The sequence below is a fragment of the Rhyacophila brunnea genome, unplaced genomic scaffold, assembly GCF_057557595.1.
Source record: "Rhyacophila brunnea isolate RB1 unplaced genomic scaffold, BYU_Rbru_1.0 scaffold_17, whole genome shotgun sequence".
Classification (NCBI taxonomy): Eukaryota; Metazoa; Arthropoda; class Insecta; order Trichoptera; family Rhyacophilidae; genus Rhyacophila; species Rhyacophila brunnea.
Window position 1 is genome coordinate 4,533,070 of NW_028232827.1, and position 6,038 is coordinate 4,539,107.

Below are 6,038 nucleotides of genomic sequence, written 5' to 3' on the forward strand. Positions count from 1 at the left end.
ATACTAAATAACCTAGAGTATATCTTAGTTTCATAACTTTTGGCGGCTCTTGTGGTGTAGTGCGTAAGGCGCTGGCCTTCCATTTCGGAGTTCTGGGTTCAATTCCCGGTGAGGTAAAAATATATTTACATAATCTAATATGTAAATTCCTCAAGCCTGGGAGTTTTACCACTATTATTGGGCTTCACGGCCTGTTGTGGTGTTTAACTTCTTCACCGCGGAGCATTTAATTACTTTTTAATTACCACAATTAAATAACATGCTAATTATATCGAATGGCCAACTAATGATGGCACAACAGGTGTGCCGTCAGCGCTGAAAGAATTATAAAGAAACAAAAAAAAAAAGTTTGCACTCCGGCTTAGGATGAAAATTATGTAATATAGGTATTCTAAAAATACCTTTTTTCCATATTATATTATTTATTTATTAATCCATATATTAATACAAGTGAATATCATTTGATTTAATTTTATGAGAGATAATCAGACAAAGAGGCGTATCAGTGTAGTAAAAAGTACAAAAAAGTGCAAAATTAACGTACTGTTATGTCCCAGTGATGAGTAGCTTAAGAGAGTAGGAGATCTGGGTTGGCAGGTCCTGTATGGTTTGATGATATTAACCTTCCTTAAGTTTCTTACCAGAATTGGGACACTCTGTGAATCTCCTTGATGTAATTCTTCACAGTTTTCTTGTACGGTTATAGACTGTACGTCTTGAAGGTAGTTTTGTCAGGAGATTTACCTTCTTAGGATGCTTGAGCGGTGAGCGTTTGTAATTGATTGTGAACACAGCTGAGAAAATAGTGTTTCACGTAAAGTAAAACATTACTATTTATTTCAGTAATAATTTTAGTACAACGTGTTTGACAGACATAAGTTACATACAGTACTATGGTTGGAGACTAAAGACAACAGGGATAACATTCCCTGAGGTTTTATACTATTCTCTTTAATGGGTTTTTGACTTGAACAGACTGCACGTGTCCGTTATGATATATGCTTTTACATTAACAAGAAATAACATTTATGACATTATTCGATTGTGCAGGTGTTCATTATCACATCTACTTACATCAATAATAAATAACACTAATAATGGTTAGTGAGTTTTCTAGTTCGGGTCAAAAAGGTTAAAGAGTGTGTAAGATCTGAATATCTAACCCAAAAAGATGCACATTTTGTGCAATTAATGTAGATAACAAATTGCTTTACTTCAAGTATTGAACAGAAGCTCGTAAATAATATTTGATGTTTACCAGTTAAGTGCTTTTTCTGGTTTATCTCTAAGCTTGCAAAGCGTGAGAGTCATTTCATAATGATGCATCTGTTTAAATCAACATAGTTAGGAGCATGTGTTTACCCCAAAAGGGTGAGAATAGATTGCACGGGCTCGTAAATAATATTAGTAATTATTACTTAAATATATTTCTTAACTCGTGTCAGTATTTTGAAAGAGGGTGAGAAAGATGTATCTGTCAAGAGATTTTCTTAATAGCACTTTGAAGTGCTATTTGCATAAAAGGATACATATATCATATTATTTATTACTGAAGGTGTGCATCCGGTTAAAGACGTTATTTTAGTTAATTTACTGCTTTTAGATGGTGACTTGAATGCTGTGAGATCACTTTGAATATTTCTTAAGTTTGACACAGTCAAGTGAGTACATAAATGTTTATATTATATTATATTGTTTACTTTAAAAGCTTAAAGTTTATATGATGCTATAATCAAATAGCATTGTAAATTAAATAGGTGTGATGTATTATTAGTGTATATAACAGTACACTCTACCAAGAATCAAAATAATAAACAATGACAAATGAAAATGATTCGTGCTTTTCAGATCCAGCGGTTGCAGTCATATAAGCTAGGATAAGTATATTCAAATGTTAATTCTGTGGCATCATATGCTCAGAAATTCAGTCCCTATTTCAATATAATTTCAGATTCACTCAACTAGTTAATTACGTATTGAACACTTAATTTGAATTTTAAACCACTAATAACGATTTTGTGTTCTAAATATATACATTTATAGCCCGTTTACACGTGCATAGATTTACTGCTGACAGTACATCGAGGCTATAACAAAAAAATGCATGTGTCTTCTTCTTATTGTGCCATCCCATAGCGGAGGTCGGCCACCATTAAGGCGATCTTATCTTTGTCGTCTGCTACCCGGAACAGTTCAGTGGAGCTGCACTCGTACCAATCACGGAGGTTTTTAAGGCACGAAATGCGGCGCCGTCCTCTGCTATGCTTCCCATTGATCTTTCCTTGAATGACAAGTTGGGGAATGCTGTATTTTTGTCCTCTCATAATGTGGCCGAGGTACTGTAGTTTCCTGGTTTTGATACTACGTAGAACTTCTCGGTCCTTCCCCATTCGATTGAGAGCTTCAACATTTGTCACCCGGACAGTCCAATGAATTTTGAGGATGTGTCTGTACAGCCACATTTCGAAAGCTTAAAGTCTCCGTGACATCTCTTGGTTTAGCGTCCATACTTCCATACCATAGAAAAGAATTGAGAGAACATGACAACGTACCATACGAAGTCTCAGACATAGGTTAAGATCTCGATTGATAAGGAGGCGTCTCATTTTGAGAAAGGCGCTCCTTGCGATCTCAATTCTAGTTTTTATTTTTTGTTTGCATGTGTAAATATGCATTTTCGTGCAAGTTGCAAGATTGCATGCATGGATCAAAAAAGTTCAGAAGCTTCTGAATTTTCATGCGACAGTTGGGATTTGTAAGATATCTGGGCCTGAGCAATAAAACTATAGTGGCGAACCTGCTGAAAAAATACGAACTACACCGCGCATAGCATTTTGACGTTTATCAATTTTCACAACGTATCAAATAGCACCATACAATGACAACAACGCGCCTCGCTTATGTTTAAAGAATCAGTTTGGCGAGACAGTCAACACTTTTGCATGTTACAGTTATTATCGCGTTACTTTAATTTACTGGTGCCAGTAAATGCATGCACGTGTACAGGCACTACTAGTTATCAATATTTAGATACTAAACATAACCATACTAATAATTATAAGCTTGACTGAATTTTGTCTTCTTAGGAGGCTACTAAATACGATCCATTACAATATAGTACATGGTTGGCGAACCTTTTTACTTACGCGTGCCAAAATTTCCCAATGTCGACTGTCTAACGTGCCGAGCAGTTCTTCATAGGGAAAAATAGTCTATTAAAAAAGTTCAAAAAATATAATTGAGTTCTTGAGTATTTCTGTGTTATTTAGTTTGGTTTTTTACGCACAAATTGGTCCGATCAGATGAGGCAGTGGTCTCAAGCAGTCTGAAATGATTGTAAATCGATAAAAATCAGAGGTTCGCGGCACGGCTTCCCCCGCCGTCTATTGAGGTCAGTGTGATAATATTATGTGAGACTATAGTTGGGTATTTCCCGAGAAAATCTCAATCTCGAGATTCGGGATTTCCCGAAATGATGAAATTTTGAATTCTCGAGATTCGGGATTTCCCGAAATGATGAAATTTTGAAGTCTCGGGATTCAGGATTTCCAAAAAAGAATTCTCGAGATATCGGGACATTTTAAAAAACCTGTAAAAATCCTAAAATCAATGTAAAAACAGACAATTTCAAAAAAAATATGTTTTTTTTTATTTATGTATTGTTAAGAAGACAAACAAAATAGAAGTAGGTAAACAAAAATATTTAAAAACATTACTTATTAAAATGGAATTTCAAAAACCACAGACTGTCAATCGCTGCGTCTAACAATCGTGTGCGGTTTTGATACACAAAAATTCCCAGATGTTCCAAAAATTGCGCTCATTTTAAGTCGACGTTGGCAAAATTGTGTTAAATGCCCCGACCAGTCTTTGAACGTTTTGTGTTTTCTGTCCACTTGTTTCATATAGAAAATCGTTTTTTCAATTAATATTTGATAATAAAAAAATCCCGAATCCCGAGAAAAGATTCTCGAGATCCGGGATTTCCCGAAATGTTAAAAATTTCAATTCTCGAGATTCGGGATTGAAAATCTCGAAAATTTCTCGAGAATTCCCATTGGGAAATTCCCGAAACCCAACTCTATGTGTGACGCATAAAACCTAAAGAACCGACCTATGCAATTAAAATCAAACGTAATGCTTATTCTTGAAATATGCCTTATGCCTGATATGTTTTATACAATGCGATATGTCATTAATTATGCTTGAATTTCGTAGTTTCCGTTTGCGCATCGATTGGTTTAAATATTATTAAAAACTGAATAAAATACGCATGGCTATGTCTTCATTATTTTTTAATATTATATAATTTATCTATATTTATCTGTAAAACGTTTTTGTAAAAAAATGTTTTAAAATTATTATTATACATTATACTATAATTTTTTCATTCTCTTCAACAAAAAACATTCGCGTGCCAGGCAAAATCATCTAGGTGCCATAGGTTCGCCTTCACTGACATAGTATATATACTGCGTGGTGGAGCTACAGGATGCCGGGGACACGCAAGAAGACTGTTGAAGACATGATCTCTTGGGGGCACCACTTGGTGTCCATATGCTCCACCTGAGGCGTGAATAATTATTTACATACATAAGAAGTAATAATTACAAGATAAAAAGAACTTTTTATATACCACGTTTTTAAATTCTGTTGAACCATATTATAAACTTGACTTGACTAGCTTAAACGATCAAAAAAATTTGTACTTGACAATGTCATATTGATTTCCATAGTAACACAAGTATATATTAATAATTTAGTTGCTAGGAACCCAGACTCCCCCTAGCAACTGATAATGGTGTCGAAATAACTTTTCATACAAAACAGAAATAACTGAAAATGAATTCAATTATACTTAAAGATGGCTAAAAGTATTTAAAAAAATGCATTGGCTGCGTATTATATAAATTAGTTACTAGGATCACCCCCTTAGCACTCAATAATAGTCTTTTACTTTTTACGGATTTTTCTGAAATAACTTTCCATACAAAACAGAATTAACTGAAAATTAGATTCTGCTTAAAGATGGCTAAAAGTGTTGAAAGAATGCATTGGCATCGTGTTCTGATATATTCTAAAAGTTTCAAATGTCTAGCTAGTCGGGAAGTTAGTTAAAAATCGATTGCAAGATTTGTACCAGACAAAGAACCAAATATTGTTATTACAATATTGCCAGTGAAAACAAATTATTTAAAGAGACAATGTATTGACCTCAGGGTGAGTTGGATAGTGTTGGAAGTGTGCACCTTAGAAGATAAGTCGTTCGTTGTACTGTCGTCTGTTGATATAATTATATTTCTGTCCTGCATAATATTAACAATATAATATAGAATAGATTAAAAAAAATAGAAAGGTGGTTGACTTTCTGAGTGGCGGAGTAAGGAAAATTGGAACCCTATCTAAAATTCTCATTGTGGGCTTCAATGGTAACTCGTTTCAAAATTCTACAATAAATATGTAAACGTTATAAATTAAATGTTGGTTATTAATACTATCGATCGAAGGTATTTGATGGAATTTGAATTTAAATTCAAATGGATTTAAGATTTGTACCATTACGTTTGAGTCGTTTTTTGCGACCCGACAGTGCCTGAAGATGCCGAAAAGTGAAAACAGAAGTACAAAGTTAAATCCATTAGAATTTAAATATTAGTAATTCATTATTTTTGACCTATCTAGATAGAGGACCTGCCTTCGTCGTGCATGCCATACTCTTGTACCAGCTTATTTTTCAGTTATACCATAGGTGGCCAACCTTTTCAGCAGCCGGGCCAGATTCTAAAAATGAGATTTCCTACCGGGTCGCAAAACTGATTTTTTTTATTATACTTACAAAACAAAAAAGAAATATATATATTAATTAGGTATATATATTAATAAAATAAAACAAAAATGAGAATCAAACATATTTATTATATTAGAGTTTTTTTAAATAATAAAAAATAAACAAAATAAGTAATATAAAAATAATAAATTTTAGTGAGAAGTTTGATTTTGTGTGGCAGAAGTAAGTGCATTAATATCGATATCGAGTG